This window comes from Microcaecilia unicolor, chromosome 3 (genome assembly GCF_901765095.1).
Source record: "Microcaecilia unicolor chromosome 3, aMicUni1.1, whole genome shotgun sequence".
NCBI classification, from domain to species: Eukaryota; Metazoa; Chordata; class Amphibia; order Gymnophiona; family Siphonopidae; genus Microcaecilia; species Microcaecilia unicolor.
The window spans coordinates 516,774,653-516,790,178 of NC_044033.1; positions in this window are offsets into that span (position 1 = coordinate 516,774,653).

The following is a 15,526-nucleotide window of genomic DNA, read 5'->3' on the forward strand; positions in this document are numbered from 1 at the left end:
GTCCCGCCCTTCCGGAAACAGGAAATGAGGGCGGGTATGCACATAAATTAAAGGAAGGGAAAGGAAAAGAGGCTGGGTTTTGATATACCATCTTTCAGTGGTTACAATCAGAGCAGTTTACATATTATATACAAGTACTTATTTTGTGTCTGTGGCAATGGAGGGTTTAGGGGACGCAGTAGTGTTTTTAAACCTAGGGATGCCTATAGAAATATATGGGTTTCTCTAACGTGTAGCACATGCTTATTTTTAGCGTGTTCTAAAAACGTTAGCATGCCTTTGTAAAAGGCACACTAAAGTGACTGCCCAGCGTCACAAGGAGCTGCAGTGGGAACCAAACCCAGTTCCCTGTGGTTAGGTGGGGCCACTGTAGTAACCACTAATTTACTCCTCCACTTTAGCATCTATTGGAGGATTTCCAGTGTTTGTGCTGTGGTTCAACGTCTTACATAGGGCTGGGTCATCACCAGTGGTGTTCTGTGGTTCAGTTCCACCCGGGGCGGATCGCTGCTGCATGCATCCCCCCCCCCCCTGGCTGCGGGGCTGCATGGCACCTCCCCCCCCCCCCCGGCGTGACCCCCCCCCGACTCAGGCGACACGGCACCCCCCCAGTCCCCACCTGTCTTATGAGCTCTGTCCACCTGGCGCCTCTGCGCTGCTGTAAAAGAAGAAAATCGCCTCATCGGCCCTTCCCTTACTCTCTCTCTGTCCCGCCCTCGAGGAAATAGGACGTTACATCAGCGGGCGGGACAGAGAGAGTAAGGGAAGGGCCGACGAGGCGATCTTCTTCTTTTACAGCAGTGCAGACGCGAGGCGCCGCACCACATAGCTGCCGGGTGGATGGAGCTGGACTCACCAGCAGACCACCCCCTACCCATTGACACCCGGGGCAGACCGCCCCCACCGCCCCCACCACCTTGGTACGCCACTGGTCATCACAGCCCTCCAGCAATGCAGTTCATTGAGACTTTAACAGAGAACCAGAGTGCAAAGTACAAGTAAGGAAATAAAGCTCATCTCATCTAAGCGGTTAGCTTAGCGGAGTTTAAAAAAGGTTTGGATGGCTTCCTGAAGGAAAAATCCATAGACCATTATTAAAATGGACTTGGGGAAAATCCACTCCTTATTTCTGGGATAAGCAGCATAAAATGTATTGCACTTTTTTGGGATCTTGCCAAGTATTTGTGAACTGGATTGACCAGTGTTGGAAACGAGATGCTGGGCTTGATGGACCTTTGGTCTGCCCCAGTATGGCAATATTTATGTACTTATATACTTATGTACTTATGTTCAGCATCTTACATAAGGCATTTTATCATACATAAGTGCGGACTCAAACTCTTCCACCTGCGTACGTTTAAGGTTTTAAAATTGCAGGAGTAGAGGTGGTAGTTAAACTGAAGGCTCTTTATTTTCGTGGGACTTAGACCAGCATTTATTCTTGTGTCTACGCAGGAATAAAACTGCTCAGTCTGTGTTACAACGATTGTGCCTGCATTTGTCTAGTAAAGATTTTTGAACTGTATTTTTCAGGCTTCTTAATATTTTCTCGTCTGGGCTTTTGTAAGGTTATTTTTAATGGACTGCCCTCTTATACCCTGGAACCTCTACAGCTTCTACAGAACAAAGCAAGACGGTTCGATTTTAGAACACCAGGAGTGATTCAGCTCCACTTATTCCCAGTAGAGTTTTGAATTCAATACAAAGCTTTAGTTAAGGACCCCACACGTATCTTCAACATATTGTCTCTTTTACAAGAGTATTTCTGTCATCCTTCCCATTAGAGCTTGTCCCCAAAATACATTTGTAATCCTATCATTAAGCAGTGGCATAGCCAGACCCAGTATTTTGGATGGACCCAGAGTTAACTTAGATGGGCCTTTCCACACCCGAGATCTAAAAAAATATATAGTTTTTTTTCTCCTACCTCATCGACATCTCTTCTCCTCTGTGGCATCTCAGCATCTGCCTGCCTGTTGCTGAACCCTTTCTTCAGTGTTGTCAGGTACTTGGCCCTGAAACCCGCCCAAAAAGTTCACCCCCCCACCCCCGCCGTCATCAACCCCGCCCCCGCCGCCATCGACTCTGCCTCCGCCGTCATCGACCCCGCCTCTTCTGTCATCAGCCCCGGCTCCTTCGGCATCGGCCCCGCCTCCTCTGCCACTGGCCCCACCCAAAATGTCACTAGCCCCGCCCAAAACATCACTAGTCCCGCCCAAAACATCACTAGCCCCGCTCCCAGCAGCCCGAAAAACCGCACAAAAACCACCGAAAAAAAACAAAAACCAGCTCAAAAAACCGCGACCCGCAGCGGGCAAAAAATTCCCGTAGCGGGTCGCGGAAAACCGCCCAATTGGGCGGGAAAAACGCCCAATTGGCAACCTTGCCTTTCCTTCCCTGGTGTACCTTACAGGCATCCCCGGTGCCTGCAGTGATCCATTATTGCTGCCTGTGCCGGCCTCGCAGTGTTTCAGCATCTGCCTGCCTGTCGCTGAACCATGTCCCTCCCTAGTGTAGCCATGTCCCTCCCTGGCGCCTGCAGTGATCCATTATTGCTGCCTGCGCCGGGGTTTGTTTTTTTTTTTTTGCTCTGATAGTTTGTGTCCAGCATATTCTGTTTGGTGCTACGTGATCAGTGAGTTGACAACACATATACAAGTAGGACTCTTCGTTTTGCATTCATTACTTGGTGTATTTATTGACCCCTGATGCAGACGCTTTTTAACGTCGAAACACGGCCTGTGTCGGGTCGTTATCTCTGATATAATAAAGACTGTTGGACTCACGTCCTCTGATATAATAAAGACTGTTGGACTCACGTCTCCAGTGGTGAATCGTCTATTAGTCTCTACTTTTGCCTTCTGTGATTTGTCATCGTAGAGAACTTTTCCTGTTCTATATTTAGGATTACCCGCGACCCAGCCAGCAGCAAACAGCGACCAAGGAAGGGGGAGGAGTAGGGAAACACGTGGAGCGTGTTTCCCTACTCCTTCCCTGCCCAGGAATCGCTAGAGACTGGCTGCCAAACTAACGAAACAACCGCATACCGACGCACCACCTCCATCATTCGAAAGGCATCCACTCTTTCTTCAACAGAAATGCAAACTAATAATACAAAACAAACAAAGAATACATGGTTTCTCAGGCGGCTGCAGGTAACTCCCCACCCCCTTCCTCTTCCTCTTTTGCCAAAGCAGCCAAGGACGTGCCCAACCATCCCCAGCCTCAGGCAAGCTGTCTCCCACCTCGGGGATTCCCCGAGCACCCGGAAAAAGACGGCGCTGATTCCTGCAGCGCATAAATGTTCCAGCATTCCCCTGCAGCCGGCCTGAAATGGACCAAACATATCGGATCACCCCCCCCCCCCCCGACGGCCTGAGACTGTGCTCTTCTCCCTTCCGCCAACTTAAAACAACCATCCCTGTCCTCAGGCAAGCCGTCACCCACCTCCAGGATGCCCAGAACCCAATGGAAAAAGATGGTGCTGCTTCCAACAGCACATTTCTCTTCCAGCGTTCCCCTACAGCAGCCCTGAAACGGCCAAAAAATAACGACAGACAAAGAACGTGCTCCTCTACCTTCCGCCCATCTAAAACAACACTGCTGCCTCAGCACAACACAAAAAAAAAACCTGGGAAAAAAAACACTCAGCAAAGGCTGACCCCCCTACAACCATATTTACATTTCACCAACAGAAAGACCCCCCTCCACAAACCTCCTTGACAGACAAAACCACACACACACAATACAACAGAAACACACCCTCAAAGCCACACACCAATCCATCCCACTTTGCCAGCACAGCACATCCCCCAACCCCCAAGCAAAAAACAAAATAAAACAAAAAAAGACACACATCAACAACCTGCACACACACCGCACCCTCACACACTCACACACACACACACACACACACACAAAATAACTCCGTGACACATACACACACACACACAAAAAAACACATGCTAGCGCCCGTTTCATTGGTTTCGGAAACGGACCTTTTTTACTAGTCTTTACATATTAACTATAAGGGTGTACACTTCTCTTTACTGGTGGTGTATGTGCTTAATAATTAAGTTCATGATTATTTTGTAGAACTGGCTACTTTGTGGGGCATGTGATCTGTACCGATCGATGGTCCTGGCTGGTGACTTGAATTGGGTATTGGGTACTGGATCATCATCTGGACAGATCTTGCTGGAAGGCGGCTTCAGCAGAGCAGAATCTGGCTGAGGGGGGCCCTTATTTATGCTCTGCCTTAGGAATGGTTGACCCATGGTGCCTCCTAGTGGCATTATTCCCACCTTTCCCGGGTACATCACACATGGTACGGCATAGATTACCTTTTAGTGTTCTAATCCTTGTTTGATAAGGTGCAGAGAGCAGAAATTAGTGCAATGGAGGTACTAGGGGAAACTTCTGTGCACTTCATAGAAAAGCTCCCAGGTACACATCTCACCTTTGCTCCCTTGTCTTGTCTGCTGAGCCCTCCAAAACCAAGCCAAAATCCACTGCCCCCAACTATACACCACTACAATAGCCCCTATGAGAGAATGGGACACCTATATGTGGGTATAGTGGGTTTCTGGTGAGTTTTGGAGGGTTCACATTTTCCACCACAAGTGTAACAGGTACAGGGAGGTATGGGCCTGTGTCCACCTGTCTACAGTGCACTGCATCCACCATTACACTACTCCAGGGGCCTGCATGCTGTTCTAATGGACCTGAGTACAACATCTGAGGCTGGCGAATACTATTTTTATTCACATTTTTGGGGGTGGGAGGGGGTCATTGACCACGGGGGATTAATGGGGCTCATCCCTAAATCCCTCCAGTGGTCATCTGGTCATTTAGGGCACCTTTTTGTGCCTTATCCCGCGGGAGGTGGTGGAGATGAAAACGGTAACGGAATTCAAACATGCGTGGGACAGGCATAAAGGAATCCTGTGCAGAAGGAATGGATCCACAGAAGCTTAGCTGAAATTGGGTGGCGGGGGGAAAAGGGGTTGATGGTTGAGAGGCTAGGATGGGGGAGGGCAGACTTATACGGGGTCTGTGCCGGAGCCAGTGATGGGAGGCGGGACTGGTGGTTGGGAGGCGGGAAATACTGCTGGACAGACTTATACGGTCTGTGCCCTGAAAAAGACAGGTGCAAATCAAGGTAAGGTATACACATATGAGTTTATCGTGGGCAGACTAGATGGACCGTGCAGGTCTTTTTCTGCCGTCATCTACTATGTTACTATGTTATCCATTCTGAAAACAGGTCTAGACCAAAACATCGAAGTTTTCGCCCTAGACATTTTGATTTTGTTCCATTATGGCTGTAGAACATCCAAGTGTTAGGCATGCCCTAATCCCACCTTCAAAACACCCCAACAGACCCCCATGTGACTTGGATGCAGGGCTAGTTTTAGACATGGTGGGGCCCATTGCTACTATGCGGTCCAGGCATCTCTTCGTATTCTCCCCACTACCGTCCATCTCCCTGCCTTCCTCTCACCTTGCGGTGTTTAAAATGTTTAACTCCTTTCTCATCCATCCAGCTGGAAGCAGGAAATTGTGTCAGAGGCAGTGGCGTAGCCATGGGTGGGCCAGGGCCCACCCTATTTGGACTCTGGCCCACCCAAAATTGTGCATTCTTGCTATGGCTTGCAGAGGTCCTCAAACCCCGTCAGCTGAAGATTTCCTCCTTCTCAGGCAGCCAGTGCTCTTTCAAACGGCAGCTGGCAGCGCTTGCCTTGAGTTGAAATCAACACTAGCCCCTCTTCACATGCTTAGTTTTCATGCATGCACAGCCTGCTGGCCATGGTATCAGCTCAAGAAAAGTGCTGCTGGCTTCTTTGGAAGAGCGCTGACTGTCTGAGCAGGAGGAAATCTTCAGCTGGCGGGGTTTGTAGATCCCCTCCTGCTCAGGTATTTAATATTGTGGGCTTGCAGATGGAGGGAGGGATGAAGAGCAGAGAAGAGGGGGGCTAGGGACAGGGGGAGGGCATGAATTCCATGCCCACCCACCTTGGACTCAGGCCCACCCAAAATTGGCTGTCTGGCTACGCCCCTGGTCAGAGGTGGGTGGATTGCGGTTAAGAGAGAAAGCTTCGGGACTTCACAGGCAGGTTGTGTGAATGGCTGCTGCACCGAAGCCCCTCTGAGAAGGGAAATACATTTTCAAAGAAGATTGGGAAGGGAGGATCAGATGAACTGTAGTGGGGAGAAGGGAAAAATGCATGGACCATGGGGTCCCTTGGAGTTGTGGGCCCCCCCCCCCCCCTCCAATGCTGGCCCTGTTTGGATGCACTGAAGATAAAATAGATAGATAGATGTCTGCAAAACAGGTTTCAAAAAATTCATACCTTCCCTTCTGAGCACACTGCCAAAACCCTTATCCACTCTCTTATCACTTCACGCTTAGATTACTGTAACTTGCTTCTCATAGGTCTCCTATTAAACCATTTCTCTCACCTTCAATCTATTCAAAATTCTGCAGCACGACTTATATTCCACCAGTGCCACTACGATCACATTAGTCCTTTTGTCAAGTCACTTAATTGGCTCCCTATCCATTTCCGCATACAATTCAAACTCCTCTTATTGAAGGCGGTTAGCTTGGCAGAGTTTAAAAAGGGATTGGACAGTTTCCTAAAGGACAAGTCCATAGACCGCTACTAAATGGACTTGGGAAAAATCCACAATTTTGGGAATAACTTGTATAGAATGTTTGTACGTTTGGGAAGCTTGCCAGGTGCCCTTGACCTGGATTGGCCGCTGTCGGGGACAGGATGCTGGGCTCGATGGACCCTTGGTCTTTTCCCAGTATGGCATTACTTATGTACTTATGACTTACAAGTGCAGTATCTCTTCATTCTTAACTCTCCCTCTCCCCTACACTCCTCCACTGTTCATCCGGTAAATCTATCTTATCTGTACCTTTCTCCTCCACTGCCAACTCTAGACTCCGTTCCTTTTATTTGGCTAAACCATATGCCTGGAATAAACTTCCTGAGTCAGTACGTCAAACTCCATCTCTGGCCATATTCAAATCTAGGCTAAAAACCCAACTTTTTGAGGCTGGTTTTAAATGCTAACTCCTATTCACTTGTTCAGTACCCATGTCTGTTTTAATCATAAGTAACTCCTTAATCCTTTATGTGTCCTGTTTGTCTGTCTTGATTAGATTGTGAGCTCTGTCAAGCAGGGACTGTCACTAGCCTAATGGTTAGTGCAGCAGGCTTTGATCCTGGAAACCTGGGTTTAATTCCTACTGCAGCTCCTTGTCACCTTGGTCAAGTCATTTAACCCTCCATTGCCCCAGGTACAAAACAAAAAACAGATTGTGAGCCCCCTAGGGACAGAGAAAGTACCTGTTGTAACCAGGCGCCTCTCTTGTGCAGCCAAGGATAGAACAATCTCCTCCAGCCACAGGCTCCCAGCACAATGAAGAAACAGATGTCCACCAGTAACTTCACTCTTAAGGACTTTTATTCCATGCAGGTTTCTAGTACACAGTTCCAACAGCAGCATAGCACATACCAGGATTCAATACAGGCTTACAGGCTCCAGTCTGGGCTCTTTATCCAGTGCACAATAAACAGTAATTCAATTCCCAAGACAAACAGTTCTTTCAGTTCATCATCACAGTTCAGTCACCAAGCAGCAGTTTCTACCTTCTATCCTCTTTACCTTCAGGAGAGTTCAATATTTTAGGGACTCCTTCTACCCAAGGGTTTTCCCCTGCATCAGGTTCACAATGAATTCAATACTTTTGGGACTTCCTCTCACCCAAGGAATCTCAGCCTGCTTCAGTACTTTAGGGACCTCCCTGCCCAAGGGTTTTCAGCCTGCCACTGCTTCTCCCCGTTCTTGCTGCTCTCCCTGAACTGAACTAATGAGACTCCTTCCCACCTGCCTAATCAATCCCTGGCTTCTGCCTTCGCAACCAATCATTCTCCATTCATTAGCTTCTCTACACACCCATATCAGCTGAGTTGAGCATGAGCCTAATGAGGAGCTCCTGCACACAGGGTTTCCTAGCTTTTCCCCCTAGTGGCAGCCAATCTACACATCCTGTCAGCTTATTCCCTTGTCTTCCCCTATTGCAGCTAGAAGTCCAGTCTGGGTTCCTCATCTCCCCCACTGGCTCCTTGCCTGCAATGCCTTCTGGGACTTGTAGTTCAGACTAAAACTGCCTTAATCCAACTATCCTGGCTGTGACTTTATCACACTGTATATAATCTGAACAGCACTGCATACATCTAGTAGCACTATAGAAATGATTAGTAGTAGTGATCAGGGCTTTTTTTGAGGGGGTACTTGGGGGTACTGAGTACCGGCACCTTTTCCATTCTCTGCTAAAATTGACCCACGGACCCTAAGTCTTAATGAAAGAGCTCAGGCTCTACACACCAATTCTGCCTTGTCATAGATTCTGTGACTGGTTGCAGGGGACCTGGCTATCGTGGGGTGGGTCCCTCAGTGATCACCCCACCCTGGAAGGCTGGCCTAGCATTTGAGTTCCGGCACCTCTTTTGCTAGACAAAATGCACCGATTAATACTTGCATGTTAAGTGTACAGTGCTGTGTAAATCTAGTAGCACTATAGAAATGATTAGTAGTAGTACAGGCAGCTCTGGTCCCTGACTATCACAGACCGATGTGGATTTTCAGGAGAGCCACACGGAATGAAGTCTCATAAACATTTGCATACTTTTGTCAACAAGCCAATCTAATTTGCATATTTTTTTTATTATGCTGAGAATTGGATTTCTTGTGCCTCTCGAGGACTACAATAACTCCTCCGAGGCCAAGAAATTAAACAATGTTAGAGAAATAACTGTAATATGCTAATACAAGCAAAAAAAAAGAGTCCATTGTTCTCATGACATGAGTAGCATTTCAATTCCCTTGTCAACGTTACTTTTAAGGAGGGTCATTTTTACAGCTCCAAGTCGTTGCAATTTAAGAACGCATTACATAGGCACTAGAGACTATTGTTCAATTAATCAATTGAAAAGAATCAGAAAAAGCTGATTCTTTCTAAAAAGGTAGTCATTAATGATTATTGACTAGCAGCCTGAAAAGCCTTCCCCGAAGCCCCATTTAATATCAGCAGACTGCCGGATCCCCTTGCAGTCATTTGCAAGAAGGGTTTTCATCTGCATCAGCATGGAAAAAGGTATCATTATATGACAAATAAACTTGTTTTGCTATGACAAGCTTTTTACTGTTATAAGATCAGAGCAGTGGCGTTCCTGGGGGGGGGGGGGCGGTCCGCCCCGGGTGCACTCCGCTGGGGGGGTGCACCTGGGCGGGGGGTTGTTTCACGGAGGTGTCCTTTCACCGGGGGGGGGGGGGGCGCTGCACCCGGGGGGCGGGGCGCTTCGGCGATCTGCCCCGGGTGTCAGCCACCCAAGGAACGCCACTGGATCAGAGCAAGACATGCTATTGTCAAGCTCTGGTCAACATGATGGGACTGTTTGCAGCTTGAAATACAAAGTTGGCAAGATAACCAGTTTTCCCCGAGGTCGATATTTATTTATTTTTTTATTAGGATTTATTTGCCGCCTTTTTGAAGGAATTCACTCAAGGCGGTGTACAGCAAGAATAAGTCAAACATAAGCAATATTTATTGATTTTATTTATTTATTTATTTGCATTTGTATCCCACATTTTCCCACCTATTTGCGGGCTCAGTGTGGCTTACAATACATCGTAAAAATGGAAGTGCAGTTGGTTGCAGTACAATTATGGGTTACATTGTGAAGAATTATATAAGACAGAGTAAGTTCAAGATATTCTTAGGGGATCGAATAGTGGATTATAACAGGGGTGAGTTGAGAGGGGGGAAACATAGTCGAGGGAATAGGGAGGTCTGACAAATTTGGTCAGTAGGTAGGGTTTAAGAGTGGTGAGAGCGCGGGAGTAGAGGTTCAGAGAGTGTATTGGTGCGTGTCTATGAGATTGCATGGGCTTTATGTGTTTTGATCCTTGCCGTAGATTTTCTTGAAGAGATAAGTCTTTAGTAGTTTGTGGAAGTCGGTTAGTTCGTAGACAATAGACAATTACAGCAGCAAAAATATTCAAACAGCAATACAAAGTATGGCATAGTATGGTACATTACAAAGCCAACACAATACACAATAAAATATTTGAATAGACAGTATATGGTGTAAGCAAAGATGGAATGTATAGATAGATAAGATAGAGTAGCAGGTGTAAGAAAATAAGGGACCCTTTTACTAAGCTGCGTAAGCGTCTACGCACGCCCAACGTGTGCTAAAATGGAATTACCGCACGGCTACCGCGTGGCCCTTGCGGTAATTTCATTTTTAGCACGCGTCCGCTACACCGACCTGAAAAATGTTTTTTTTTAATTTTCTGGCACGCGTAGGTCATTACCACCCGGTTACCGCATGAGACTTTACCGCTAGGTCAATGGCTGGCAGTAAGGTCTCAGACACAAAATGGACGCGTGGCAATTTTAATTTTGTCGCACATCCATTTTTGGCAAGCTAGTGAGAAGCAAGCTGTCAACAGAGACCCACAAAGAAGAGAATGGCACACATCTGGCAATATATCCAGCTGCATACTATGCTAAAACGTTTCACAAGACCCCACGGTCATCCACAAAGGAAAAATATTCAACATAAAGGAATCCTTCACACACTCATCTTCCAATGTTAATTCACTGTTAACTGTACTCCGCTTTGAGCCTATTTTTTGTTTGTTTTTCATACCGGACGTTATAACCAACTTCTATGTGCTGAATCATGTTTCCTGTATATGGTTGATAGTTTAAATGGTAATTTATTCCACTTAGAACTTGTCAATCAAGTGGACCATAAGTGCAAAATTAAATTAAACAAGGGAAAGACACAGATACCAGACCTGTGTGGATGGGGGGGGGGGGGGGGGGGGAGGGGCGGGGGGGGGGGGGGAACGGAAAGGATAAAAAAAAATGCCGGACTTGTGCCGGAGAAGGAAAACGATACTTAGTGCCTACCAAGTTAACTCTGAGCCCATCCGAAATGTCAGCTCTGGCTGTGCTACCGTATTAAACAGAAGTAACAGGTGCCAATCTGCATTTATAAAATGGAGGCCCAGAGTCAGCCCCAGACGTTCAAATATTTGAAAGGTATTAATCCGCAAACGAACCTTTTCTGGAGATGCGAAGGCGGTAGAACGAGAGGACATGAAATGAGATTGAAGGGGGGCAGACTCAGGAAAGATGTCAGGAAGTATTTCTTCACGGAGAGGGTGGTGAACGCTTGGAATGCCCTTCCGCGGGAGGTGGTGGAGATGAAAACAGTAACGGAATTCAAACATGCGTGGGATAAGCATAAAGGAATCCTGTTCAGAAGGAATGGATCCTAAGGAGCTTAGCCGAGATTGGGTGCCAGAGCCGGTGGTGGGAGGCAGGACTGGTGGTTGGGAGGTGAGGATAGTGCTGGGCAGACTTATACGGTCTGTGCCCTGAAGAGGACAGGTACAAATCAAGGTAGGGTATACACAAAAAGTAGCACATATGAGTTTATCTTGTTGGGCAGACTGGATGGACCGTGCGGGTCTTTTTCTGCCATCATCTACTATGTTACTATGTTAGTAGCACATGAACACTGTCGCATACATTTGTACCTACTCAGGAGAAGCAGGTGTAAATATGAGTGTGTTAGCTATCAAATAATGACATGTTTTATTAAATAGACATAGAGTAGGGATGTTGTAACATATATCTACACAAAACCCATGGGAAACCTATTCATTGTTCCTTTGTGTGATGTTGTCAGCGCGCATAGAACAAACAGCAGAGTCAGCTTGAGTCGTACTGGATTAATTTTTGGGAGATTTGTGCTATAGGTGAAAGAGAAGTTTAAAGAGGTACAGCCTCTGGGTGGCTAAGAGTTCACTAGAACAGGATGGAAAGGGCAGAGACAAACCTGAGAAACCTTTAGGATGCAGGGCCGCCGAGAGACTGAGCCGGGCCCGGGGCAGGGCCGCCGCCTCTGGGCCCAAGGCAGAATCGTCATCACCACCGCTGCTGCCGCCGTCCCCCTCCCGCCCACCTGCCCGAAGTACCTTGCAGGCAGCACGGCTCCTTCCTCTGCCCTGCATTGCCTGCCCCTGTGGCTGCTTTCCTCAGCCTCAAAACTGAGCATGTGCAGCCTGAGGGCCCAGCAGCTGCTAGGCAGACAATGCAAGGGGGGCCCGGCGCCAGAGTTCTCTCTCCTGCTCCTGTCGGGACGCGATCACCCGGTTCTCGTCAGGAGGAGGAGAGAGAGAGACCCCTGCGCCAGGCCCCCCCCCCCCACATGGAGGCTTGGGTGAATTTTGCCCCCCCCCCCTCCCTCTCCCCCTCTCGACGGCTATGTTAGGATGCATTTTCTGCTCCAACAGTTAAAACCATGCAGGTCGTTCGTTAATACCTATGAACTTTTGCCTGGCACTGCCTTTGATGAGAACCTGCCCATACCTGTTATTTAGTTATTTTGCTGACGAGGTTGATATCTGGACTGTAATTAAGCTTTGTTTTTCAAATTAGAAATTCAGTGCCTGCCTTACCCCTGCTTCAACATAGGGCTCAGGCCATCCATTGACTCATCAATGATCAAATCTGTGGGCTAGAAAGCTAATCGTGTGATTTATTTTTGTTGTTTTTGCATTTGCAAGTTTATTGTTAGTATATGTAAGTCATATTTGTGTAAACAGGAAAAAATGTTGACCTAAGAGCATTACGGTTTCCCCACTGGGATGAAAGTTATCCTTTACATCAGTGTTGCCGACAGCCATTTCCCACATTGAATCTGCAGGAGATATCAACATCAATAATAACTACAATGAATGCAACTATTGTTGACTTTACTGCTCTAGAATTCAATCCACTTTGCTTTTAGTAAAACTACATTTTTGAAAATGACTGACACTCATGCGAGTGTGCTTGTGAGTCATTAAAATAGGAAGTGGGAAGTGGCCCAATGACTCCAGGGAAACGGGACTACGGTGATAAAAGGAAACAACTTTATTCACAGACTCGACACAGTACTGTGTTTCGGCCACAGGCCTGCCTCAGGAGTCTTGAATGATTCAAGTTGTATGAATGAGTGGATATAATTCGTGTGGAGGGGCATAATCGAACGAAAACGTCTATCTCCATGGGCGTTTATCTCCGAGAACGGGTCCGTGAAGGGGCAGACCGAACCGTATTTTCGAAAAAAATAGACGTCCATGTTTTATTCGACAATTTGTGAGCTGGGCGTTTTTGTTTTTCAGTGATAATGGAAAATGAAAGCGCCCAGCTCAAAAACAAATAAATCAAAGGCATTTGTTCGTGGGAGGGGCCAGGATTCGTAGTGCACTGGTCCCCCTCACATGCCAGGACACCAACCTGGCACCCTAGGGGGCACTTTTACAAAAAAAAAAAAAAAACAAGGTAAAAGAGCTCCCAGGTGCATAGCACCCTTCCCTTGTGTGTTGAGCCCCCCAAATCCCCCTCAAAACCCACTGCCCACAAGTCTACACCATTACTATAGCCCTAAGGGGTGAAGGGGGGTACCTACATGTGGGTACAGTGGGTTTGGGGGGGCGGTTTGGAGGGCTCCCATTTACCAGCACAAGTGTAACAGGTGGGGGGGGGGGGATGGGCCTGGGTCCACCTGCCTGAAGTCCACTGCACGCCCTAACAACTGCTCCAGGGACCTGCATACTGCTGCCAGGGAGGTGGGTATGACATTTGAGGGTGAAAATAAAAAGTTGTGAAACATCATTTTTTGTGGTGGGAGGGGGTTAGTGACCACTGGGGGAGTCAGGGGAGGTCATCCCCGATTCCCTCTGTGGGTAATCTGGTCATTTAGGGCACTTTTTGGGGCCTTATTCATGAAAAAACAGGGTCCAGGAAAAGTGCCCTAAATTCTAGCTACAAACGCATACTTTTTTTCCATTATCGGCGAAAGGCGCCCATCTCTGTTCGGGTGATAACCATGCCCCAGTCCCGCCTTCACCACGCCTCCGACACGCCCCTGTCAACTTTGTATGCTTCCGCAATGGAGTGCAGTTGAAAACGTCCAAGTTCGGCTTTCGATTATACCGCATTATTCGTTTTTGTGAGATAAACGTCCATCTCCCGATTTAGGTCGGAACTTGGGCGTTTTTCTCGTTCGATTATAAGCAGGAAAGTCTGATATTGTTTTTTGAAATGTTGAAATGATTATAAACTGTTCTTGAATGATATGTTGGTATCTTCCGAGAGATCTTTCCTGCTGGGGTCTGAGCAAAACCTGAGACCTCTATGCACTCAGCAGGAAAGATCTCTCGGAAGATACCAACATATCATTCAAGAACAGTTTATAATCATTTCAACACTTCAAAAAACAATATCAGACTATGCGAATTATATCCACTCATTCATACAACTTGAATCATTCAAGACTCCTGAGGCAGGCCTGTGGCCGAAACACAGTACCGAGTCGAGTCTGTGAATAAACCTGTTTCCTTTTATCACCGTAGTCCCGTTTCCCTGGAGTCATTGGTCCACTTCCCATTTTGATAGTTTATGTTCGTCATTAATCCAGCACATTAAAAAGGCCCAATAACTGCACTAGCAGAAAAATGGATCGTTCAGTCTGATAGAAAGTTCCTTCAGATCAGGCCAGGTTGTAATATTACCGATGTCTTCTGAGTGGGTCTTCAGGTTATGATCAAGGGAATCTCTAAAGCACTTGACTTCCATATAGCAAAGAGTCCTTTATCATCATTATTGTCATTATCCTCTGCATTCGACATAGTTGCTGCCTAATTCATCACCTGCCTTTCCAATTACAAAGAAGACTTTCCCAACGCCTGTTGTTGTTCTAACAATTTTTCAGCTAATGGCAAACTCTGGGGCCCTTTTATGAAGGCGCGTTAGGCTCTAAGCAAGAGCAGTGCATGCTAAAATGAGACTACCACCAGGCTACCGGCCCCCTTGCTGGTAATTTCAGATTTGGCATGCGTCCATACTACCTGGGTGATTTATTTATTTTCTCCCATGCGCGTCATTTCTGGCGGTAATTGGCACTTGGTGCACGCTGACCAGTCACCGCCAGGGCCACCGAGATGGGGGGCGGCAGAGGGGACAAAATTCCCCGGGGTCAGGCCACCAGCGCTGCAGTCCCTGATCTCACTTGCCTGCCTTCTCAGCTCCAGGCCCCCTGCATTCGAAGCGGCAGTCACAGATCGCCTCCCTTTGGGCCTTCCCTCCCTGTGTCCCGCCCTCGCTTAAACTGGAAGTTACATCAGACGAGGGCAGGACACAGGGACGGAAGGCCAGAAGAGAGGCGATCTGCGACTGCTGCTTCGAATGCAGGGGGCCCAGAGCCGTGGAGGCAGGCAGGTGAGACCGGGGACTGCAGCGGCGGGGGGAGCGACAGGGGACGGCAGCGGCGGGAGAAGCAACAGGAGGCAGCAGCGGCAGGGGGAGCGACGGGGGGCGGCAGCGGCGGGGGGGGGGGCAGAGGCGGGGTGGCCTTGCCCCAGGCCCAGCCTAGTCTCTTGGCGG